Source organism: Podarcis vaucheri, assembly GCF_965113315.1.
Source record: "Podarcis vaucheri genome assembly, chromosome: 14".
NCBI lineage: Eukaryota > Metazoa > Chordata > Lepidosauria > Squamata > Lacertidae > Podarcis > Podarcis vaucheri.
Window position 1 is genome coordinate 3,412,259 of NC_138752.1, and position 26,936 is coordinate 3,439,194.

The following is a 26,936-nucleotide window of genomic DNA, read 5'->3' on the forward strand; positions in this document are numbered from 1 at the left end:
GCGCTGTTCAAAAGCTGTGCCCTGAGATCAGATACCAATGCCAACATATAGTAGGCCTAGCAGGTAAATGATTTAAACATGAAAACAATTACAGCCATATTTGCAGATAACAGCAACAAATCAAAAGATTGTTTAATGCTGTATTGTGTTTTTAATATTCGGTTGGGAGCTGCCCAGAGTGGCTGGGGAAACCCAGCCAGATGGGCAGGGTATATTATTATTATTATTATTATTATTATTATTATTATTATTATTGAATTGTCAAACCTAACTTAAAGGCACACCATGTGTTAAAGACTACTATAAGGAACTCAAGATGACTTGACTTCAAAAAGATGTAATTCCACAGCTGAGAAGAAGTAAGAAGCCTTCTCTGTCACAGAACTTCTAGAACAGGCTTCCTCAACCTCGGCCCTCCAGATGTTTTGAGACTACAATTCCCATCATCCCTGACCACAGGTCCTGCTAGCTAGGGATCATGGGAGTTGTAGGCCAAAAACATCTGGAGGGCCAAGGTTGAGGAAGCCTGTTCTATAAGCTATTTGTAAGGATAAACAGTGCTTTACATAATAAATGCACCTAAAAGCATGATTAAAGCAGTCTGATCGGAAATGTTAGGCCCACCTGTCACTATTCTTATTTGCAGCAATGCTTCCATTTTGTATAATCTTGACATATCTCCAGTGGTGAGAGCTCCAGGTAGAACAAAAGGTTTGCTATGCTAATAGCACAGAGCAATTTGTAGCCTTCTGGATATAGTTGGACTACAACTCCCATCACCCCTAGCAACTGGCTGTGCTGCCTGGAGCTGATAAGCTCCATCAAAATCTGTGGGGCTGCAGGTCTCCTATATTGTAGAAATAAGCAGTTGTGGGGTGGGGGTGACAAGAACCAGACAATAGCACAGTGGATGTTCTCCCAAATAATGACTCCACTGCAGCCAAGGGTCACAACCTTACAGAACTCACTGCTGAATCCCAGGCCCAGAAATGGGATAGCTCTGGCTTCCTCAATCTCGGTCCTCCAGATGTTTTTGGCCTACAACTCCCATGATCCCTAGCTAGCAGGACCAGTGGTCAGGGATGATGGGAATTGTAGTCTCAAAACATTTGGAGGGCCAAGGCTGAGGAAGCCTGGGATAGCTACTACAGCCCATCTATAGCCAGGGTCAGCTCATTAGACCCAATGCATTAGGCAGTAAAGGGGGCAGGATCCCAGGTGCTCGAGGCCAATTCATCCCCTTTTCCATGCAGGTGGATGAAACAAAAGTATCTCCCTTTTGCTTTGGAAGCCAAAACACAACTGCCTCCAAACTCAGGCCGGGGTGAGGTGGGTTTTAATTTTTGCTTAGGCCAAGCAAAATGTCTGCAGCAAGTGTCCCAGAGTTCATACAAGCCCAACAAGCTCCAAGCCCTGGAATTTTAAAACCTGCAGTCAACATGAGCTGGCAAACTTTACAGCTTGACAGCTGCAGAAATTCAACCAGGACAGGTTTACGTTTAATTACTTTCTGCCCTCTGTCACAGGCTGCTGACCTGCATTTAGAAACCCGGACGTCTTAGCCCAGTGAAAAATGAGAACAGCTTCTCCCCTTTGCTCCTTCACAAAATGTCAGGGGAAGAAAAGACTGATGGATAATTCAACCTGCCTGCCAAAGACACAACTTCACTCGGCAACCTTTACCTGGTCAGGGTTTCAATTTAGACAGTCCCCTTAACATTACCATGAGGAAATGGATGGGTTACAACAACAACAACAACAACAACAACAACAACAACAACAACAACAACAACCATCTTCTTTGCCATACGAAAGATGGCAAGTGCCACGTAATGACCTAGACTAGGATTAGCCAAGTGGAAACTTATTCTTCCCTTTAAGTCTTACCACCTCTTCTTGACTGGCTTTGGTACTTTCTCACACATCTCTTCAGTCCCTCTGTTCATCAATCAGCAACCTCCTTGGAGCTAATTCTCATACCTGAGCTCTCCTTCTCTCGCATCTCTTAAACACCAGACTCTTGCTCTTGAAGACGTGCGAGTGGCCTTCTCTTTGTCCTGCCACACAGTAAGTCAGACCTTTGGGCCCTCTAGCTCAGTGTTGTCTACACTGACTAGCAGTGGCTCTCCAGAGTTTCAGAGAGGTCTTTTACATTCATGTATTAGACTGGGGTGGGACACGGGTGGCCTAGGACTTGCCGATCAGAAGGTCAGCGGTTTGAATCCCTGCAACGGGGTGAGCTCCCATTGCTCGGTCCCTGCTCCTGCCAACCTAGCAGTTCGAAAGCACGTCAAAGTGCAAGTAGATAAATAGGTACCGCTCTGGCGGGAAGGTAAACGGCGTTTCCGTGCGCTGCTCTGGTTCGACAGAAGTGGCTTAGTCATGCTGGCCACATGACCCAGAAGCTGTACGCCGGCTCCCTCGACCAATAAAGCGAGATGAGCACCACAACCCCAGAGTCGGCCACAACTGGACCTAGTGGTCAGGGGTCCCTTTACCTTTTATTAGACTGGGAGCAACACAGAGGGAAAAATTGGTGGTTTTACACAGTCACAAAGGTAAAGATAGTTGGAGGGTTGCTGAGAAGGGTAAAGTGGCAGTTTCAAACCAGGTGTGAGTACAGTCAGAAGGGAGCTTGGAAAAGCTCAGCTGTGTTAGCTTTTGTATTGTACCCATCTGTGCTATTTCTTCTTGTTAGAGTTGGCTTAAAAAACCCCTAACCTCTCAGCATTCATCCATCCCTGCTTTACTCTAACTTCTCTTCTTTAAAACCTCCACATTGTTCTTCTCAGTGTCTCTTCAATGCTACTTTGCTCAAAATTATTCCATTGTTTTAAATCACAATTTTCCCCTTTGGTGGAAAAACTGTCACACTTTCCCCCCACCAAGGCTGTCCCTTCCGCCCAAAAGTCATTTACTGCAGACATACGTTTCCCTCCTGCTTCTACTTGTTCCCTCCTCCTTTCTCTTTAGACCTTGGGAAAGAGACAGTGAAAAGAGGATGATGACACAGTAGTGCAGATATAGTGCAGAGAGAGAGAAAATTGTCTCTTCAACAACAGATTCCAGCCCATGCTGGCAAATTCCAACACACACAACCCAAGCACCACTCAGTCACAGAAGAGGGAAAGAGAGGGAGGGGAGAGCAAGGGGGGGGAGAGAGAGCTCTTCATTCATCTCTCTCCTCCCCACCTCCTCTTCCATCCACTATTGCTGTCTTGTGAGCACCATCCATCATGCACAAATATTCTAGCATCACTCATTTCTTCCTCACTCTGTCAATTGGTCTCCTTGTCTCTCTCTCCCCTCCCTCTAGGCTGACACAAGCAGTATTCATCACAAGCCTAGAAATGTACAGCGTTTAGGTCTGACAGCCAATTAAATATATTTTAGCTGATTAATTATCTGTCTTCCAGCTGATCAAATCCATTTGCATATTCCCAAAAGCTTAAAGTGCTTCTTAAATATGATATGTTTGTTTTTCCTGGTTAACGCAGGAGCGCAACAACCAACAACACAAAAGAGGAACAATCTCTGTAGTTGCCTTGCCATATAAGACGGCCTGCCACTTCTTGTCTTGTTACTGTACTATTTTACAGTACAGGGTCCTTCCAGACCAGCCTTTGCCAACCTGGGATCCTCCAGACATTTAGGTCCCTTCAGCCCAGCAAGCCTGGACGTGAGTGGGTGTCCAAAATATAAGGAGGGCACCAAGTGGGCAAAGGCTGCTCCAGGCAGTGATTCAGTCAGCTGCTCTCCTTTCTGTTGACATGTGTAATAAAACATCTGTAGCCATGGTCCTCCTATTTATTTATTCATCACCTTCCACATATGTCCCAAGGCAATGTAATAAAAACAGTCACCAAACAGCACACAATGCATCTGGACAGGGCTGTTGTTCCGCAGAGCAGGGGCAGCCACACTAAAAGCCCTGCTCCAAGTTGCTGCAGAGTGGGCTCCTGAGATCTTTGGAACTCAAAGGAGAAACTCTCCTGCAGCGTGCAAGGATCTATTGAGTATATAAGGGATAAGGTTTCTCGCTTACACTACTATCCAAACCCTATTGTTCATTCTTAAAAATAAAGACCATGGCGAATAATTCCTCTCCCCTGTTCCTTATTATAGAAGCACACCAGAGCCAAAATAGGCTAATAAATAGTACCTTTAACTTGCAAACTGAAATTGCCAATCATGGATCAGCTGAAGTTTCAGTTAACTGCTTGGGGAAAGCCTCCAGGCCAGCCTGCAACATCCAAAGTGACTTTCTCAAGACTTCCAGATAAAGAGTCTGGTATGTCTGAATGCACCCCGTCCAGAGCAAGGGCCCCAGCCTATCCTTCATCATCAGCCATCTTCTCCTTCTGTCTGAAAGTGGCCAAGTTTGTGATACCACCAGCAGCAGTAAGTTGGGTTTGATGCACCTTCTTTGCATTATGGGACCAGTGCTGCAAGTGTCAACACCCCCAAATAGCTGAAGGGGTGCTTCCTTCCACACAGACGGACAGCGGAGGCCCTCTTAGCAGCACCTCTGCCCTGTGAAGCTCAAGAGACTGTGGTGCGTGGCAGACCCTATGGAGGCCACCCTCCACACACACACACTCACCCCAGACTGCAGAAGGCCTTCCCTCCAAAGGGTGTGAGGCTCAGCCATCGTAAATCTTCCACCAATGAGTCAAGGTGGGGAGCCTTTGAGGTGGAAGGAAATGCCCCTCCCCATCTGTAGAGCTGTTACTACTTCAGATAAGTGTTTAAATATGTTGCTTTGATGCATTATATTCATTCTGTATGGAGCCCACCATTGGACCATAAAGTGGACAGGTTAGAAAAACTCAATTAAAAACACACCAACCTGGCACCCTCAAGATGTTGCAGGACCACAACTTCCATCAGTCCCCAGAAGCACAGGCAATGTGGTGAACTGCAGTCCAAATTGTCTGAAGGGCACCAGATTGGGGAAAGTTGGTCAATGCAAATTAAGAAGTGCATGGTGAGGGGACTGAGAGAAGATAAATAAGGTGGCAAATACAAGTACTGTATTCTTAGGCTTTAAATGCTGACTTTTGCTTTCTCCTAATTGTATTCTCGGGTTTCCTAAAGCACCATTGATACGTTAAGGACGGTACACACGTTCAGGCACACACTGTCTATCTAGGGCTGGCCTATGTCTGAAAAATTCCAGACATGTACGGAAATTGGATGCCTAAAATGGAAACTGGGGTAATGTTTGAATTTTAATACATGTCTGGAATTTCCTGCACATATGGCAACCCAGGTTTTCCTTAGGTTTTCTGGGTTTGTGTGTGTGCCACTGAGCCTTTCTGTCCCGCTTCAGTCACGTCAGCTTCCCTTTTGGCCCCGTCCTCCCCCTCCTGGAGCATCTGCTTGGCCCACCGCTTTGGCCCTGCCCTTTGGAGGGAAGAGAGAGAGGGGGGACGCATGCAGACATGGGCAAAGTGAAGCGCTTGGCGGGGAGGGCCTGCACCAGGCATTGGGCGCCTCCCTTCCTCTGGCGCCCCCCTCTCTCTCTCTGGCTCCCAGGGTGGGCGGCGAGGGGATGGTCTCCCCTCCTTGAGGGCCTCTTCGGTCCTTCTCCCCCAGAGGTCTCCAGGTCTCCTCCCCACCTTCACACACCTTGCCGGCCTCTGGTGTTGCTGCTCCAGCGCAGCCTTTGCGCTCCGTCCCTTGCGCGTGGGGCAGGAGCTCCGCTGAGACCGGGGCTGTATTCTGCTGCCATTCTGGGCCGCCTCATAGAAGCAGCAGGAGGGAGTCACCACCTTCTCACCCGCAGCTTCTTCCTCCCTGCCCAGCAGCTCTCAGTCCTGCTCCCCTGCGCACTGGCCCCTCTCCAGGTATTCTGAACATGGTGGTGTGGCTTTGACCCCACTTCTAGACCTTCTCAACAACTTTGGGGGTGTCAGGAATGTTACTTTTTGAAATGTGACAAGTCTACATACCGTCAAACAGTCCTCCCCAAACCAGAAGCCATCACCCTTTTACCTCCTTTCCATCGGTACAAATAAATCAGATGAGCAGAACCTTCAATGCACCCAGACCTCCAAGTCCTCGTCAAAGCGGCCAGTTGTGGAGGAAGAGGAGACCATAAGGACAGGTTGCAGCATTTGGGACTTCTTATGTTTAGTGAAAAGAACAGTCCATTGAAAGTTAATGGACTATGCAGAGATGGTGAAGTTGACAGCAAAACTAAGAGATCAAAAAGATGAGAACTTTGTTGAAAAGTGGAGGTTTTCTTCAGACTATTTGAGAAAAAACTACTGTCAAATGAAATTGCATACAGGAAGGAGGTAACAGGCAGAGGAAGGAGAATAAATAAATGACTATAATATAAGTCATAATACAATAGAAAATAAATGGTAGTTATAGCAGCTGATAAAGGAATACAACAGGAACATCACAGATGTAACGATGGGAAGTCAAAATGTAAGAAATTATTATACTGAAAGTGAATTGAATAATGTCAAATTTTGTATAAAAAACTAAAATAAATTATTTTAAAATAAAATAAATAATAAAATTCATTTTAAAAAATCTTAATAGGTGTGAATAGCAGTCTGAGGGTCTCACGGAATGGTTTCAGTTCTGAGAAGAAAACAGCTCACAGAGGAAGAGAGTCAAAGCAAGGGCTCAGTGCCAGTTATGGCAACAACTTGAGGTACTTGCCTTGTCATAATGCAGCAGTTTCTGGGATCTGAACTCAGAGAGTCAGGGATGCTTCCTGAATGAACAAACAGTCCTCCTGCCAAGATGTGCCAAAATGCCAGTGCGGAAGCTGAACACGCTTGCACTGACAATCAGCCTGAGCAAGGCAACCTGCAGCAAAGAGGGTCCGGGGTGGTAGTCAGAGGACAGAGAGAGGTGGAAAAGGCCAGGGGGCTTCCTCAGCCCATCAGACTGAGCCGCTCTGCTCAGCAGCACCGCACAAGACCCACCAAGGCTTGATCCGGCAGCCGTGCTTGGTGCTCCTCTGGGTGTTTGCCAACCTCCTGCTTTTGAAATCCCAGGCAGGCAGCAAAAACAGGATCATTAAACTGAGAATTGCGAGGAGAAGGGCATCCTCAGGGCCCGGCAAAGTCAGGCCCACCAGCTGGTTTCACAATCTGCAGGGGGTGGGAGGAGACCACTGAAGACTTTCCCACGGGACAAGGGGTGTGGCATCTGAGCAAACTTAGGGTCCCCTCGTCCTCTCTGTCATCTTCATTCCAGTGCCTAAGCGGCACCTCACAGCTTGCAGTATTTGCCAAATAAATAAATAATTCACATGCTCCTAAACTATGAAGGATTACGCTAATTAGAATAAACTGGGAAGACATGAGAGAAAGAGGAATGGGCTGGTGATATTTTGTCAGCTTAACACCAAACTAATTTATGCTTTAGGGGAAATATTTGAGATTTCTAATTAAAAATCTCTACAAAGCCTGTTTTGGAGAGGGGGCCTCTCATCGCTTACATTCAAGGACATTAAAAGCTGCTGCTGCCGTTTCCTTGCCTTCTTCACCAAGCCTTTCATCACCAAGTTCTCTCTTTGATTTTTTTCTTCTTCAAAAGGAAGAGTTGAATAACTCTAGATACCAAACACTGGCGGAGGAAGGGGGTGTGGCAGCGCCCCCCCCCGGGATGCTCACTCCGGTTCTCCCCTCCCCCACCCCGGGTGCACAGCATATACGCCCCTCCGGGTGCCAGACCAGCTAGCTCCGCCTCCGATACCAAAGAAGCTTGATTCATATGCATCTACTGACTATTTCATTTCCCCCACATTTTAAGCTTTAAGATCCCAGGTGCTGAACAGAAACCAAGCATAATGACTTCTGAACAGCTTTCCTGATTCTCTGGCTAGTGTCTATACACAATGCTACAAATATGAATTTATTCTGCTTACGATTGCAGCAAAATCTCCTTTCCGATGTCCCATTCATAAACAAAAACCCATTTTGTATTTTTTGGGTGGTGAGGAAGAGGAATCGATTTTATTTTTGAATAGTCTCCAGCAGTAGTTGCACTCTGAGTAATCCCACTGAAATAAAGGGGCTTAAGTCCATCATTTACAATAAGCTTCCTCAGAACCGTAATCTACTTTAATTTCACCCTTATAATTCAAACAAGCTATGGTCTCCCCAAGTTCAGAGCATCACTGAACACTGTGGAAGCCCAAAGTCTGGGAACCCAGAGCACATGCAAAGGACAATCGTACTTTCCAACTGCATCTGAACAGGGCCATAATTTGGATCTGCCTTCCCCAACCTGGTGCCCCCCAGATCTTATTGAGGTGAACGTTTCTGTCTTCCCTGAACAATAGCCATGCTAGCTGGTGAGAGTGGCAATCCAAAACATCTGGAAGACTCCAGGTTGTGGAATGCTAGCTTAGATTTTAAGTTTGTTTGTTTTTTAAATGGCTTATCCCCATTAATCCTTGGGAATTTCAGTACATTAGAAACCAACTGTTCCACTTTCAGCCAAAGAGCCAAATGACACCCCCCCCAGCTGCCTTGAGGTCTTTCGCCTGGCAACAATGAAGCCCGAGGCCTTTCCTATCCATCGCCCTCCTTGATTAAGAGATGGGGCCTGAACTAGACACAAAGTCTCTCCACCACACACACAAATGTGGAAATGGTTAAACTACGACTTGGTAGCTGTCCTACACCTTACACTAGAGTTGCCTAATGTTTGGCCCTCCAGATCAGGGGTGGACCTTGGCAATATGGCACCCTGCGCAAAACCAAAATTTAATGACCCACTCCCCACCAGCCTCCCTGCCTCCTTCCTAAAGCTGGGTAAGAGAGGCACTGGGCAAGCACCAAGTAGGGCTTGGGAAGGAGGCAGGAGGACTCTAGGAACCTGTCAAAGCCTCATGGTTCCTTCCCAGAACAGGGCAAGGTACCCTCCCCCTTGGGGCTACACCCAGTGCAAGGAAACCAGCCATGCTGTCCTAAATCCAACATCATCTGGGTGGACACAGGTTACCCAACCCTGCCATAGTCACTTCAGAATTTAAAACTTGTTTTCCAAAGTGGCCAGCCCCTTATGGTTGTGGAGACGCACTCTGAAGGAGATAGACAAGGCCTACTGAAATTTTGTACGGCAGGCTGGGGACTTCGTAAGATCCTCAATAGTTACAGATGAGGCTTTTCAGTTCCTTGACCCCACTCCACTAGCAAAAACAGAACTTATGCAAAATAGAAACAGACACGCATGAGAAAGGGAGAGAGAGATTGTCATAGAATATGGTTTGCCAAAAAATAAGAAGTGAAATACAGTGGTACCTCAGGTTACATACGCTTCAGGTTACATACGCTTCAGGTTACAGACTCCGCTACCCCAGAAATAGTCCCTTGGGTTAAGAACTTTGCTTCAGGTTGAGAACAGAAATTGTGCTCCGAGTGTGGCAGCTGCAGCAGCAGCAGCAGGAGGCCCCATTAGCTAAAGTGGTGCTTCAGGTTAAGAACAGTTTCAGGTTAAGAACGGACCTCCCGAACGAATTAAGTACTTAACCCGAGGTACCACTGTACACAAAGTCCTGTTTATGACTTTCCTTTCATTTTTTATTTCCACCACTGATGCCTATCCCTGAACTAGAGACAGAAATCCCAGTTAAAACAGTCAGCCGGCTGCCAAGAAAGGTATAAACATTTTGCTCCCTTTCCAAGCCTTTGCTAAAAGTGCTTTTTTAAATCACCCAAGCAGATGGCATACATGCCTTTTTCACTGACAGTGAAACATATGGTGCCTTATAAAAGGTGCTTTAGGAAGAAATCACAATCACCTAAAGAGATTAAGATGCCACAAACTCCTTTCATTTTAGCTATCAGATTACATTTATTTATGAGACTATAAAATGAAGGCAAATCCAGGTATGTTCCAAGCTTGTTTTCCCTGCTCTGGAGAATAGGGCCCAAACCGATGGATTCAAGTTACAAGAAAGGAGATTCTGACTACACATCAGGAAGAACTTTCTGACAGTAAGGACTGTTCATCATTCAGGAGGTTGTGGACTCTCCTTTCTTGGAAGTTTTAAAGCAGAGGCTGGATGGCCGTCTGTCCTGGATGCTTTAGCTGAGATCCCTGCATTGCAGGGGGCTGGACTAGATCAAACATGTCCAACGCGGCGACTGCGATCAACCGGTCGATCGCAGGATGGATTTTGGTTGACCACACAACCAAGGCCGCCCTCGCCCATGGCATAGCTGTCAACATTTCCCTTTTTTTAAGGGAAATTCCCTTATTCCGAATAGGATTCTTTGCAAGAAAAGGGAAAAGTTGACAGCTATGGCCCATGGCCACTGGGGCCCCTCATCGCGTATTCGGCCGCGGCCAGAGCCCCTCCGCAGGCGGCATGGCTGGTCGAGGCTCCGCTTAGCTGGGCTGCAGCAAGCGCTCTGGCTGGCGCCACCATAAGCCCCCCCCCCCCCCGTAAAGGGGAAATTGGGCATTTCGGCGTGTGTTGGCTTCCCGCGTGCGCCAAGGGCCCTGGGAGGGGACTGATGTGGGGGTAATAATTTGTTATTATTTTTATCGTCATCATCATAATTTATTATTTATACCCCGCCCATCTGGCTGGGTTTCCCCAGCCAGATCTAATATGTTTAAGTTGAAGAATGACAACGGGAGAGTGTGGCTGATCCCTGCCAGTTTTTGATACTGGATAGTAGATCACAGCCTACTTGAAGTTGGACATGCCTGGACCAGATGATTCCTGATCCCTTCCAACTCCGCGGTTCTGTGATTCTATCATTCTAAAACAAAATTACCAGTCCCCTTGTCTTACTATACACTACAGGAAGAATGTAATTTTCTTCAGCAGCACTGAATACATAATCAGTTTTATTATTATAACCTATTAGGATTACAGGAGATGTTTCTTGAAATCATTTCACAGGGTGGGGAGTGAAGGAATATCACATAGAGACTGTTCCATTTTGCCTCATACAAATGACTTCACTTGCTGCAGATCTAAACACTCCATCATTTTGTGGGGCAGAGGGAGGAAATGTTGTCACAATGACAAGACCTGTTTATTCTTTGCCATCCTTTGGCAGAACATAAACATAACCAATGCTGTCAAAAATGGACCAAAGTACATGTAAATCACAGCTATATGTGCCAAGAAGCAAATTTGTTTTTGCAGACTGGGAATGGGACCTAAATTTACTACTAGCCAGAAAAAAGTGTGGGGAGAGAGAGAGAGAGAGAGAGAGAGAGAGAGAGAGAGAGAGAGAGAAATGGGGGTGTCCAAATGCCAGCGTAAGGGCTCAGTTTGGCTCCTGGGTGCTCCTTGTCTTTCCCACCCACCAACGGAGCCCTGGATTCAGAGAATCCTCCATATATTTTTTATAAACCTCAGTAGCATTTTCTGTGAGGCATGGATTATCATCAGACAACATGGCACCTTAGTACTGATTCTGTGGCCTCTGTGACCTCGAGGCACAAATTGCAACTGGTGACCATTAAATCATTCTGTTCCTTTCTCAAAGGGGAGGTGATTCAATGGGCAAAGGTTGGGAGGTGAGTCAAAGTCCCCCAAATAGGTGCTGCTATTGGCACCTGCCCTAGTGTTTTGGGCTCCTCCATTCCAGAGAAACTGGCATGGTGCTGGGAGGCCAGAAAGCATCTAAATCAGTGGCTCCCAAACTTTTTCAGGGCACTGCCCCCTCAGTTCCATAAACTCATCCTCAGAGCCCCCTACCCTATGCAAAGACATTATTCAGAATAGCAGTTTGCACACAACACTCAGGTAAACGACAACACAATAAAATTCAAATCAGTAACAATTAATTTCAAACTCAAAATCTGTTAGATAGTGGGTAGACATAGCAGACAACACAGCAATTTCTCCAAAGCAGCTCTTTATTTGTAAGCTGGAACAGAACGGAACAGCAAACAGCTCAGCCGGCCTGCTTTTATAGGCGGCCGGCTGTCAACATTGTAGCAACAACAACCCAGGGTTTTCCGCCTAAAATAACTGACGTGGACCTGAGTGAAAACTGCATACACGATACTCCTGGTGGCCAGGGTGAGAACTTCAATACATAACAAAATCCAATTAAAGCTATTTAGTTTAATTCAAAAACACTGATGAACTGTGGACATAGTGTATATTGATTTCAGTAAGGCTTTTGACAAAGTCCCCATGATATTCTCGTGAGGAAGCTGTTAATCAGATTCAAGATGACCTTAAAAAAATGGAGAACTGAGCCAAAACTAACAAAATGAATTCCATTGGTGCAAATGTAAGGTTCTACACTTAGGCAGGAAGAACCAGCTGCGTAAATATAAGATGGGGGACACCTGACTTGCCAGTAGTACCTGTGAAAAGGACATAGGGGTCTTAGTGGACCACAAGCTTAACATGAGTCCACAGTGTGATGCAGCAGCAAACAAGCAAATGCTATTTTAGGCTGCATCCACATAATTTTAGTGTCCAGGTCAAGGGAAGTAATAGTCCCACTCTATTCCGCCTTGGTCAGACCACACCTGAAATCCTGTGTCCTTTTCTGGGAACCACAATTTAAGAAGGATATTGACAAGCTGGAACGTATGCAGAGGAGGGAGACCAAGATGATCAAGGGTCTGGAAACTAAGCCTGATGAGGAACGGTTGAGGGAGCTGGGTATGTTTAGTCTGGAAAAAAGGAGACTGAGAGGAGATACAATAGCCAACTTCAGATATCTGAAGGGCTGCCACATGGAAGTGGGAACAAGTTTGTCTTCTCCTGCTCTGGGCGGGTAGGACTTAAAACAATGGCTTCAAGTTACAAAAAAGGAAATTCTGACTAAACATTTGGAAGAACTTTCTGGCAGTAAGAGCTGTTCAATAGTGGAACAGTTTCCCTCAGGAGATGGTCTACTCTCCTTCTGTGAATGGTCATCTGTCAGAGATGCTTTAGCTGAGATTCCTTCAATGCAGGGGGTTGGACTAGATGTCCCTTGGGGTCCCTTCCAATGCTACAATTCTATGATTCTATACAATATGTTGTTTTCAACATGAAGTTCCTGAATCAATGTAATAATTTAGAATGGGTGTTTTATTAACAAGGAAACACACACACACACACACACACACACACACACAAACCCATAACATCCACCAACTGAACTGAACCATCTCTGAACAAGCAAATTGACAGGCTTGCTCTTAAGATCCTATTCATCTTAAAGAGACCACATATGTCATCATCATAGTATGAGTCTGTATGTAAAGGTGGCTGCACAACAGGAGGGACTTTTGTTGCCCCAGAGGGCAAGATTTGAACCAACGTGGTTATCACAAGGTAGCTGCATTTTTGCATTGTTTCAATCACCTTTAACTTTTTTAGATTGCTTTGGTCTGATCCTGCAGGGCTCCTTTTCCATTCCTACCAGAGACCCCCTTGGCTGTGACTCTGGGAAGACCTGCTCCCTGCCTTGCAGGCCTTTCCCCCCTGGCCTGGGGAGGATGGGGCCCTGACTGACTCCAGCTAGAAAAGCTGAGGCTGCTGAGCAGAACCTTGGGTTGTCTAGGGGTTTCTTCCTGGGGAGGTCATGTTGCTGCTGTTTTTGATATTAATTTTTTGTATCTTTATTTTAGATCTTATTATGATTTATGCAGAAATTGTTCAATTTGGTTGTGTACTTTTTGATTTTTTATTCATTGTTTGCAGTTGTGTATTTTTTAATGTTGTAAGCCACCTTGAGCATAGTTTGAACTATGAAAGCTGGCATACAAATAAAATTTGTATGCCAGCGGTGAATTTTGATGGCGGTGAAGGCTGCTAAGAAGTCATACTTCTCGGCCTCCATTGCATCCGCTAGCTCTCGCCCAGCGCAATTATTTAGTATAATCAGGTCTTTAACGTCCCTTGAGGGACAGCCAAATTTAAATAACAAATTGACACATGGCTGTGAGGCATTTGCGAGCTTTTTTGCGGAGAAGGTCTTGTCGCTCCGCCATGACCTCCCTGCCAATTTGGATACAATAAAGGAACTGGAGGCCCCTCGACTGTCCTCGGGTCCAGTATTGGACCACTTTGACCGGATATCCCCAGCCGATGTGGACAGACTCCTCCGAGCTGGAAAGCCCACCACCTGTCCTCTCGACCCGTGCCCGTCTTGGCTGATTAGAGCGTGTCCAGACAAGGTGCGGGCCCTCCTGGGGGATATCATCAATTTGTCCCTTGGCACGGGGACATTCCCAGGGGAACTGAAGGAGGCAGTGGTGCGCCCGCTCTTAAAGAAAACATCATTAGATCCTTTAGATCTATCCAATTACCGCCCGGTTTCGAATCTTCCATTCCTGGGTAAGGTGATTGAGAGAGCGGTTGCTGAACAGCTTGGTGGGTTTCTGGATGAAACATCGGCTCTGGATCCATTCCAGTCCGGCTTCTGCGCTGGTCATGGGACCGAGACGGCTCTGGTCGCCCTAACAGATGACCTTCGTAGACAGCTGGATCGAGGCGGGTCAGGGCTGCTGATTCTTCTAGATCTATCAGCAGCTTTCGACATGGTCGATCACGAACTTCTGGACCACCGCCTTGCCGACGTGGGGATCCAGGGCACAGTCCTTCAATGGCTGTGCTCGTTTCTCTCTGGTCGGGGACAGAGGGTGGCGCTTGGGGGGGAATTGTCATCGCGCCACTCCTTGGTGTGTGGAGTACCTCAGGGTGCGATACTCTCCCCGATGCTTTTCAACATCTTTATGCGCCCCCTCGCCCAGCTTGTTCGGAGTTTTGGGCTGGGTTGTCATCAGTATGCCGATGACACCCAACTCTATCTGTTGATGGATGGCCATCCTGACTCGGCCCCAGACACACTGACCAGATGTTTGGAAGCTGTGGCTGGATGGTTACGTGGGAGCCGGTTGAAGCTAAATCCTTCGAAGACAGAGGTCCTGTGGCTGGGACGGGGCGATATGGGATTGGGGGGGCAACTCCCATCTCTTGCGGGGGCGCAATTAGTGCCAGCACCGTCCGTTAAGAGTTTGGGTGTAATCTTCGACACCTCCCTTTCCATGGAGGCGCAGATTGCAGCTATAACAAAGGCGGCATTTTTCCATCTCCGCCAAGCTAAGCAGTTGGCTCCTTACCTCTCTCGCCCTGACCTAGCCACTGTGATCCATGCGACGGTCACCTCCAGACTGGATTATTGTAACTCGCTCTACGTGGGGCTGCCCTTGAGACTGACCCAGAAACTCCAGCGGGTGCAGAATGCTGCAGCGAGACTCCTTACAAGGTCTTCGCTGCGAGATCACATTCACCCGGTGCTATACCAGCTGCACTGGCTCCCGGTGGAGTACAGGATCAGGTTTAAGGTGCTGGTTTTAACCTTTAAAGCCCTATATGGCCTAGGACCCTCGTACCTACGGGACCGCCTCTCCTGGTATGCCCCACAGAGAAACCTACGGTCTTCAAATAAAAACATCTTGAAGGTCCCAGGCCACAGAGAGGTTAGGCTGGCCTCAACTAGAGCCAGGGCTTTTTCGGCTGTGGCTCCGATCTGGTGGAACACTCTGTCACAAGAGACCAGGGCCCTGTGGGACTTGACATCCTTCCGCAGGGCCTGCAAGACAGAGCTGTTCCACCAGGCCTTTGGCCAGGGCACAGCCTGACTCCCTCCCCCGGCAATCTTCGCAGACCTCTGGCCCAATGGTTGCTAGTGGCTTGAATTAATTAATTTTTATAATGAATGATTTTAGAATGTTGTTTATGTTGTACTTTTGTACTGTTTTATTGTTGTTAGCCGCCCTGAGCCCGGCTTCGGCTGGGGAGGGCGGGATATAAATAAAATTTATTATTATTATTATTATTAATTATGTGAGCATTGCTACGCTGGTTCTCTCTTTTCCAAGTCTCTTCTCCTTCCACCTTGTGGTTTTAGGTGGCTGAGCTTGCAGTCAAGGGCCAGTTTGAGTTCTTTCTGTGCAATGCCCAGGCTGTTTTAGAAGAGGCATCACAGTTCAGGGTAAACCACATGTTTTTCATGCAAAGGGCCCTGTATTCAATCCCTGGCACCTACAAATAAATAGGGGGGGGGAGAAATCTTCAGATGGGGGGACTGTGACAGACACCCCCCTCCAGCCTGTGGGACTATGAAGAGCCACTGTCTGTGCAGACAGAGCTGAACTAGATGGACCCAACCATCCGACAAAGCAGGAGGGCAAGTATCATTTGTTCACAGAGAAGACAAAAAGGATGTGCTAAAATGTATCCAGAAAGAAAAAATAGCACATTGCCACTGTTCTCAAACATTTATCATGTGAGATATAAATAAAACAGAAGAAAAACACTGCCTTTGCACGAAACACATCTGATTTCATCAGTGCCAAATTTGCCAGACAGTTCAGCCACATCATAAGCATGCTAATTCCAAGTCCTTGCGAATCCCGGACAGCTCTCAGATCAGCTAAGCCGCCTTATCGCAGTTGCACAGGGGGACCAGTGTGCACCAGATTTTAATTGCATTGTGCGGTGGACGAAAAAGGATATTCAAGATTACCGGGCACTTTGTATACAGAACACTCTGAACATTTGCCCATTTGAACTGGCAGCCTGGACAAGGCCCTTCTGGGACAATTCACATTTTAAGATGCATGTGACACAATTCACGACTCAAGGGGCAGGGTGGGTGGTTATGATGCCCACCCTTCCTCCCCAGATTCATTTTTAAAAGATACTGTTGTATATGCAGGTGGGTGGGAGTTCGAAAAACCCAACAGCTGCAACAACTGCACATGTCAGTTTTTAAAGACAGGCCAAAGAAAATAAGTAGAATATGGGCAACTACTGACAGATGGGACCAGATCTGACTCCCCAAGAAGGTGGGAGCCCTGAAGCTGGATCAGGCCAGTGGCTCATGTAGCCCAGCCGCCTGTTCCCAGAGTGGCCAACCAGAAGCCTCTGGGATGCTCACAAGCAGGACCCGGGCACCAGTGCCCTCTCCTCACCTGGAATTTAAAGGCATATGGCCACTGTTACCGGAGGCATCACAACCACCTTCACCAGCAGCCATTTACAACTTTACCCTCCATGAATTTGCTAAATTTTCTTTTAAAAGCATCCCAGTTGGGGGCCATCACTACACCTTGTGGTAGCAAATTCCAGAATTTAACTCTGCAATGTGTGAAGAAGCCCTTTCGCTTGTTTGTCCTGAGTCTTCCAATGTTCAGCTGCATTGGATGCCCCCAAGTTCCATTCCTGTGAGGAAGAAGAAAACTCTCTCTTCACTTTCTCCACGTGTTTTACACACCTCCAGCACAGCCCCTCTGACTCACCATTTCTCTCTACGAGTGTTTCTCCAACTTGGGTCCCTTGCTGTTGTTGGACTATAACTCCCATTATCCCTGACCACTGGCCCTGCTGTCTAGCAGTGATGGAAGTTGTAGTCCAACAACAGCAGAGGACCCAAGTTGGAGAAACACCGCGTGACTTAAAAGACCCAAATGTTGTGTGTAAACTTTCCTTATACTGTACGGGATTAACGGAACCAGGAATATAGGAGATGCTGCAGGAACAGGTGACAACAAGAACAGTTTAGAAGGTGTCCACCTAAAGGAAGGGAGACTGAGCTGCGGCTGTCAAGATGCTGCTGTGCTACAACTCCCACCAGGCCTAGCTAGCATTGCCAATGGAATGGATTTATGGGAATTGTACTTCAGCAGCATCTGGAGAACCACAACTTCACTACACCTCATCAAAAGCAATGTGTTTTTTTTTAAATAAAATTTTTATTGGTTTTACAGATTTTTTAAACACAAACAAACACATAAAAAGACATACAAACACGTATAATTTCATAACATTTTTTCATAAACTTCTTTTCCGGGACTCCCCCATACCCCCCCTTTCTGCATCCCAATGTCCAAAGTATTTTTTAGCAACTTCTAAATATACCTTTCCAACCTCTGTCATCTTAATCTTTTCTATAATCTTATCTCTGAACACTGTATCCCTTTCTTCCTGAAAACCTCAACATTCTAACATTCATCAAGTTTATAATAGTCCTTAAGATAACTTTTAAATTTTCTCCATTCTTCTTCCGCCGTCTCTTTTCCCTGATCACGGATTCTGCTTGTCATCTCAGCCAATGTCATATAGTCCATCACTTTCATCTGCCATTCTTCCAGAGTGGGTAGATCTTGTGTCTTCCAATACTTTGCGATGAGTATTCTTGCTGCTGTTGTAGCATACATAAAGAAAGTTCTGTCCTTCTTTGACACCAATTGGCCGACAATGCCCAAGAGAAAGGCCTCTGGTTTTTTAAGGAAAGTACATTTAAGTACCTTTTTCATTTCATTATATATCATTTCCCAGAAAGCCTTAATCTTCGGGCATGTCCACCAAAGGTGATAAAAAGTACCTTCAGTCTCTTTACATTTCCAGCACTTGTTATCAGGCAAATGGTAGATCTTTGCTAGCTTGACTGGGGTCATGTACCACCTGTAAGTCATTTTCATAATGTTTTCCTTTAAGGCATTACATGCCGTGAATTTAATACCGGTGTTCCACAACCACTCCCAGTCAGCAGACATAATGTTATGACCAATGTCCTGTGCCCACTTAATCATAGCCGATTTAACTGTTTCATCTTGTGTATTCCATTTCAGCAGCAAGTTATACATTCTTGATAAATTCTTAGTATTGGGTTCTAACAATTCAGTCTCTAATTTTGATTTTTCCACCTGAAAGCCAATTTTCCTATCCTGTTTGAAAAACTCCATTATTTGATGATATTGAAACCAATTTTGTACTTTATGTTTCATTTTCTCATGACTTTGTAATTTCAGTTTATCTCCCTCTTGTTCCAAGATTTCCCAATACTTCGGCCATCCGACCTCCATATTGAGTTTCTTCACTGCCTTAGCCTCCACAGGAGACACCCTTCTAGGGGTTTTGTTTTCCAGCAGATCTTTATATCTTATCCAAACATTAAACAATGCTTTTCTAACAATATGGTTTTTAAAGGCCCTATGCAGCTTAATTTTGTCATACCATAAATATGCGTGCCAACCAAATGCATTATTAAAACCTTCCAAATCCAAAATGTCTGTGTTCTCGAGGAGCATCCACTCTTTCAGCCAGCAAAACGCTGCTGCTTCATAGTACAATTTTAAGTCCGGCAGGGCAAATCCCCCTCTTTCTTTAGCATCTATCAATATTTTAAATTTAATTCTGGGCTTTTCATCAAAAGCAATGTTTCTCGTTCCAACTATTGCTGTTTAGCCCTGATATATTTGCCTACAACAGTAACACAATACCACTAAGAATCTAAGACTGTCTCTGCTGGATCACAGAGGCTTACCAAATTTTTGTGAATTTTTGGGTGCTGTGAACAAAACTATTACCCAGCTGTGGACTCTGCAGGGTCCTTTTCCTTATAGACCAACATGTTTACCCTTGTGTGTATTTTCACAACAGTTTAAAATTGCACAAAAGATTGATTCACCACTGCTGTGTCTGAAAGAGATTGCCAGTTTTATCACAGGCCCATCAGGTCACAATCCATGCAAGGATACCCTGCATTATGATAATTAAATCAATAATTTAGCCTCTTATTTCTCAAGGCAGTGTGATAAATGAGTTTGTAGCTACAGCCACAGATGGAATATTAATTAATGCAATGCCTTCAGGGTAAGTGTGCTTCTGTGTCATACAAGACACTTTATGAACTATTCTCATCTCAGGTATTGCACACATACACAAGACACCCAAAAGAAAATTGGGAAGGAACCATAAGACACCATGGTAGCTCTCCAAAACTCCAAGGTGGCTATCACCTATGGAAGTGAAAGCTTTGAAAAAACTCAACACGGAGGCTAAATGGCCAAAATATTGGGAAATTTTAGAACAGGAAGGTGACAAATTGAAATTGCAGAGTTATGACAAACTTAAAGAGAAGGTGTGAGACTGGTTACATTACTTTCAAATAAGAGAAGCTTACAATCTGGATAAAAAGATTGGTTTTCAGGTGGAAAAATCAAAGTTAGAAACAGAATTGTTAGAACCCAATGCTAAGATACTTTCAAGAATGTACAATTTGCTGTTGAAATGGAATACTGAGGAAGAAACGGTAAAATCTGCAATGATCAAATGGGCACAAGATATAGGACATAACATCATGTTTGCTGACTGGGAGAAGTTATGGACCACCGGAATTAAATTTACGGCATGTAATGCCTTAAGAGAGAATATTATGAAAATGATGTATAGGTGGTACATGACCCCAGTCAAGCTTTCAAAAATATATCACTTGCCCGATAACAAATGTTGGAAATGTAAAGAAATTGAAGGTTCATTCTTTCACCTTTGGTGGACGTGCCCAAGGATTAAGGCTTTCTGGGAAATGATATATAATGAAATGAAAAAGGTATTTAAATATACTTTCCTCAAGAGACCAGAGGCTTTCCTCCTGGGCATTGTTGGCCAATTGGTGTTAAAGAAGGATAGAATTTTCTTTATGTACGCTACAGCAGCAGCAAGAATTCTCATCGCAAAGCATTGGAAGACACAAGACCTACCCACCTTGGAAGAATGGCAGATGCAACTAATAGACTATATGGAGATGGCAGAAATGACTGGCAGAATCCGAGACCAGGGAGAAGAGTCGGTGGAAGAAGATTGGAGGAAATTTAAAATGTATTTGCAGAAATATTGTAAAATTTTTGAATGTTGATGACATTGAAATGAATTGAAGGGGCTCTAGCAACAAGGTAAAAAGTATAAGGGGACTAATAATAGATAAACTAATAGATCAGGAATTTGCTGAACTAAATTTAAAAGGGATACAATAATGGGAGACGTGAGGAAGTCAGGAAAATAAGACAATTTAAAGTGGAGAGATTAAGAAAGAGAGAAATTTTGTTTTTCTTCTATATGTGTTTTTTCTTCTTTTTGTGTTTAATGTTTGTATTTTTGTATTTTGTACTTTTGTGTTTTTGTATTTTGTATTTGTTCTGCATTTGCCTTTTGTGTTTTTTAAACTTTTCTATTGTTAAAATCTAATGAAATATTATAAAAAAGACACCATGGTAGCTCTCACCTCTTGAGGCAATGAGTGTGAAAAAGCTAAATATGAGTAAACATTGGGCCACCTATGAACAAATAGTGAAGGAGATGGATAACTAATGGAAATTAAAACCAAATGAGGAAGCTAAAGTTTTTATGAATGATTGGTTGCATTATCGTCCAATTAACAAAATGTTGAAAGATGATAAAAAGAAAAGTGGATTTGGATATACAAAATCAAAATTCAAATTAGAATTGTTAAATAACAAAGTTAAAATATTATCCAAAATGTATAAATTATTACCTGAATTGCATTTGAAAGATGAAAAAGTTAAATCAGTCATGATACACTGAGCTAAAGATTTTGGTCATAATATACAATTAGAAGATTGGGAAAAATTATGGAAAGATGGGATACTGGCTGACTGACCGAACCCAAAGGGTGCTCATCAATGGTTCCTCTTCATCCTGGGGAAGAGTGACTAGTGGGGTGCCACAGGGTTCTGTCTTGGGCCCGGTCTTATTCAACATCTTTATCAACGACTTGGATGATGGACTCAAGGGCATCCTGATCAAATTTGCAGATGACACCAAACTGGGAGGGGTGGCTAACACCCCAGAGGACAGGATCACACTTCAAAACGACCTTGACAGATTAGAGAACTGGGCCAAAACAAACAAGATGAATTTCAACAGGGAGAAATGTAAAGTATTGCACTTGGGCAAAAAAAATGAGAGGCACAAATACAAGATGGGGGACACCTGGCTTGAGAGCAGTACATGTGAAAAGGATCTAGGAGTCTTGGTTGACCACAAACTTGACATGAGCCAACAGTGTGACGCGGCAGCTAAAAAAGCCAATGCAATTCTGGGCTGCATCAATAGGAGTATAGCATCTAGATCAAGGGAAGTAATAGTGCCACTGTATTCTGCTCTGGTCAGACCTCACCTGGAGTACTGTGTCCAATTCTGGGCACCACAATTCAAGAAGGACACTGACAAACTGGAACGTGTCCAGAGGAGGGCAACCAAAATGGTCAAAGGCCTGGAAACGATGCCTTATGAGGAACGGCTAAGGGAGCTGGGCATGTTTAGCCTGCAGAAGAGGAGGTTAAGGGGTGATATGATAGCCATGTTCAAATATATAAAAGGATGTCACATAGAGGAGGGAGAAAGGTTGTTTTCTGCTGCTCCAGGGAAGCGGACACGGAGCAATGGATCCAAACTACAAGAAAGAAGATTCCACCTAAACATTAGGAAGAACTTCCTGACAGTAAGAGCTGTTCGACAGTGGAATTTGCTGCCAAGGAGTGTGGTGGAGTCTCCTACTTTGGAGGTCTTTAAGCAGAGGCTTGACAACCATATGTCAGGAGTGCTCTGATGGTGTTTCCTGCTTGGCAGGGGGTTGGACTCGATGGCCCTTGTGGCCTCTTCCAACTCTATGATTCTATGATTCTATGATTTTCACTGCCTGCAGTGTTTTAAAGGGAAATATAATCAAAATGATGTACAGATGGTATATAACACCAGTGAAATTAGCTAAAATGTACAAAACAAATAACAAATGCTATAAGGAAAAAGAAGGTACTTTTTACCATATGTGGTGGGAATGTAAGAAAGCAAAGGACTTCTGGGAAATGATTTATAATGAGATTTTTAAACTGTTGAAAAATACATTTGCAAAAAACCCAGTAGCCCTTTTACTTGGTATAGTAGGTGCAGAGATATACAAGCATTATATATAAAAAAATTGTTTTTATATGTGACAACTGTAGCAAGAATACTATTAGCCCAGCGATGGAAGCAAGAAGAACTACCAACAAAAGAAGAGTGGCAGATGAAACTGATGGATTATGCCGAGTTGGTGAAATTAACTAGGAAAATTCGGAACCAGCAAGACCAGACTTTCCTGAAAGATTAGAAGAAATTTATGATATATTTGAAAGACAATTGTAATCAATTGACATCACTTGTAGGGTTGCAAGAAGTTTTGTAAGGAGAACTATATTAATTATTGTGAAAATGGACTAAGAAGGAGTTTATTGAGGATTTGGATTTTATAGCAATAACTATTAAAATAAAATGCAAAATCAGAAAGAAAGCTAGGAAGCCATTAGTCGAGGTTGATGGAAGTCCTAGGCTGCGATAGCCAAAGGTTTGTTATACTGTATAAGATAGGATGTTATGTTTGGAAAACATGTGTAAAAACCAATAAAAAATATTTTAAAAAGAAAAAATTGGGAAGGAACAATGCAGATTGCACAACAATTCTAGCAACATTTGACAGGAGGTGGTGGGAGAAGAAAATAGAGGAGCAAAAACTACTCAGAAACGGCTCACTGGTAGCTTGCCAGTGCTGAAAATTGTTCCTTGAATTTTCGGTAACGGCTTATAGAAAAGGGCAGATCCACACTTAAAGGACATACAAAACCCATTTAAAGCACAGGACTTCCCACCAAGAATTGTGGGAACTGTAGCTTGTTAAGGGTGCTAAGGATGGCAGAGAGGAGACTACACTTCCTGTGTAGCCCTCCCAAAAACCTCTGAAGGGATCCTGGTTGGGCAAGGCTGGTATAGAAGATGGGAGACTAGAAGAAGCAATTTTAATTCACCCCTCCAGATGATTCCCCCACTTTGGATGAAGAAGTGAGCAGGCAGGAGTCATCCTGTGTCCCCAAAACATTGGGAGAAATGCAGTGCAGAAACACAGCACCACACTCTGCATTTGGCTTCATTTCACATGAACCTAACAGTCAGCATCAGAAGCTGTTCCTGAGGGTCACTCCTGGACAAATCACCAGGCCTGCTTTGACATTTCAGCAGAGTGAGGGGGGGGAATGAAAAATAAAGTCCCATATTTAAATGCAGCGTATAATAGATGAGCTTTTGCTTCCCCAGACCATTTGAGATTAAAAATCCATGACATTAAGAACTTTAACTGCAGGTGGTTGGGAGGAAATTATTTTTATTCAGCTCTTTGCAAAAAAAAAAAAAAGGCTTATCGTCTGAGGATGAGGATTTATGGGAGAACTGGTCCCTAGTGATATCAAGCAAACAGAGCACTGGCAGATACTAAATCCTGCTGTATAAATAATCTGCCTAAACCCGAGTCTCTGAAATCCAACAGTGGAGGAACAATGTCTCCATCCCTGGTGCTCTATATGAAATAGTTTGATGAAGGACAGAGTCATGTGAGACACACACAAAGGAAGGGGGACTCTTGCAAGTGGGGGGGGGGACACAAAGCCTGCAGAATCCTGGTCTGTCCAGGCACACAGAGAGAGTTGCACACTTGTAGCCAATATAGCAAACTGCCACAACCAGAAGATACTGGACATTTGCTCATGGGCAGACTGAGGCATTTTGTTGCCTGTCGCAAAGGACAAGATGGTGACCCCACTCCACATCCAGAAACTGACTTGGCTGGCAGCTGAATGTGACTTCTACGCTGGCAATGGCTGGCACAGCACCTCCCCCACCATAGCAGAGCAGACAAGTCTAGGAGCAGCCAGGCTTCGGGGTTTCAGGAAGAGATCCAAGAGGTTGCTGCCACACCCTGGCACCTGCCGCCTGAAGCAGCTGTCTCACTCGGCCTAATGGGCCAGACCACTACTTTCAGCTGATGAGAAAAGAAAAACCTGGTCTGCACTGCACTCAGGATCTGCTAAAGCTGTAATACAGTTGCACACTCCCTCCCTCCCTCTCCCCGCCCCAAGCTGGGCCAAGAATTTCTTGGACACAATTACACTCACAGAGTGTTCACACGGTCCAGTTCTTCACAAACTATTTACCATCTAAAGTGCTCCATACTTCAGTCCTAAATATCTCAGGAAACCTCTCTCCTCACCTCCCAGCATTATTGTTTATTTGTAAAACTAGTTATATACCACTATTCATTTTTTTAAAACTGAGCAGAGGTTGACAACAATTGTACATAAAATGATACCAGCCCCAGATTTAGGGTGGTGAGGTCAGCTCCCCCGCGCAGGGTGCCAAGGCGACGGGGCAGAAAATGGAGAGGATCCATTTGGGGGCGCCAAATTTTGGCCTTGCTCAGGGTGCCATATTACCAAAGATTACCAAAGTCTGCCCTGACCATACAATAAAAACCATATTAAAAAGATAAAATCAGAAATCAGCCCACTATTGTGGCAAGATGTATTCTTAATTGCTCGCATAAGCCTAATGGAACAGAAAAGTTTTCAGCAGGCATTTAGAAATTGGCACAGGTCTTGCTGATCTCTCTTGTCAAGAGTATCGCCAACCTGGGGAACAATCAGTGACATTCCTGCAGCAGATTTCAGGGATGGAGCTGCAATTCAAGAGTTCAGGAGGTCCCTGGACCTATGTTGCTCTGGACTTTGTAAATTAATACAAGGACCTAGAACCTGGCACACTGTCACCTTAATTTTCCTGCACCGCCACGGTCACTTTCCTGCCACACCCTTGCAGGTCGGGCAGTTGTCCTCAAAGGCACCCCCTGTCACCTCGTGTCTACAAGGACCAACCCAGCTCCCCAGGGCTTGTGATTGTGCTCACAGGCCAGGTTCCAGGTGTTGCTACTATTACTGTATTATAAAAATCCCTTAACCACCTGGGAAGAGTTTACTTGTGAGAAAGCCTTCCACTTGACCCCTTTGATCTGCAGGTCTCTTACAGGTGTGCCACATAATACTCATTCTGCGCTTGTAAAAGGAGAAGATATTTTAACATGGGGCACCTACACTTGGGAACTCTCTGCCTATTGACATCAGGCAGGGGCATTCACTGTACTCTTTACAGCCTAAGCAAAAAGCATTTTTGTTTAGACATGTAGAATGTTGCCATGTGTTTTAAATGGCTTTTAGCTCATCAATTTTATTTATTTTCCGAATGTTTTAAATAGCTGTTTTTAACGGCTTTTATTGATAATTTTAGCGTTTTGTTCTTTTTGTAAACTGCTTTGTGTTGGTTTGTTTTTACAAACAAGCAGTATATCTATTTTATGAACTAAAATTTAAAAATGCAAGCTGTAAGGCTGGAGCTCCCAACGTGAGCTGGTCTCCCTCTGAGGGGATCCCTGCCATACTGAGCTCAGAAGCAGCAGCAGGAAAAAGCTCTCCTCACTTTAATGGGAGCAACACCTCATTCACTCAGGTCCATTTACTTCTATGCAAACTAAATGCACACAGCCTCGTCTTCTGCGCCAAAATGCAGCTCAAGCAAGGCTATCCTTTCCCAGGGGTCCATTAATCTTAATAGCTTTTTTGGGTTGAAATCATTACTTCTAATTAGATCAACTGTTAGCGGATGGTTCCAGTTATACCAAACAGGGAACAACTGAGACACATGGTTCCAAGAGAGATTCTGTACTGAGAAAGATTTACTGTAATCCCAGAGCTAAAAACCACCTCCGTGTAAGCATATACAAAAAAAGGGCATTCAGGGAAGTCACTGGACATCACTTGAATTTCATTTCATTTTTTTAATGTCTTCCAACAGAGAGAGAGAGAGAGAGATTAGTTTCAGCTATACTAAGCTTGTTTTAATAATAATAATAATAATAATAATAATAATAATAATAATAATAATAATAATACAGATTTAAAATAAAATCTACAAGGCCCAGGACCTCAGGATCTTAAGGTCTCCCCATTCTAGCCTCTCCCCATTCTAGCTCTTGGAGAAATATGTACATTTGTATTTTGATACAGGTCATGTGCTGCATTTCTTTGTTTTAAGCTAACCAAACACCCTGAGACAGGATTGAGATTTTAGCTGTGAAATATTTCAAGCACCGAAATAAAATAAAAGCATTAATTACTTAGCTTTGCTTTATTGACCCATCTATAAATCTTTTCTGTTACTGGAGAATTTACAATCAGCAATGTTAACAGAATCCCTTTGCTTTCTATTTGCCATCCAATATAGCACAGTTCTGTTCCCTTGGACCATAAGACATCAAGTTGTTCTA

The 26,936-nt window shown here is 44.4% G+C and overlaps 1 protein-coding gene and 1 long non-coding RNA gene across 6 annotated transcripts in view; one reads left to right on the forward strand and one right to left on the reverse strand.

Moving 5' to 3' along the window:
* APBA2 (amyloid beta precursor protein binding family A member 2) overlaps positions 1-26,936 on the reverse strand; it is a 122,326-nt gene that overhangs the window by 84,700 nt on the left and 10,690 nt on the right. The window contains exon 1 of one of the 5 annotated variants that reach the window (XM_082198043.1): positions 6,679-6,782. The exons of the other annotated variants lie outside the window; for them this stretch is intronic. The gene's annotated coding sequence lies outside the window, so the exon portion shown is untranslated. Of the gene's footprint in view, positions 1-6,678; positions 6,783-26,936 lie in introns of those variants that run through there. 5 annotated transcript variants of the gene reach the window in all.
* Positions 1-26,936, forward strand: part of LOC309518230 — an 88,185-nt gene that overhangs the window by 50,557 nt on the left and 10,692 nt on the right. Inside the window, exon 2 of the long non-coding RNA XR_014213388.1 lies at positions 6,717-6,852. This is a non-coding gene — a long non-coding RNA (uncharacterized lncRNA). The remainder of the gene's footprint in view (positions 1-6,716; positions 6,853-26,936) is intronic.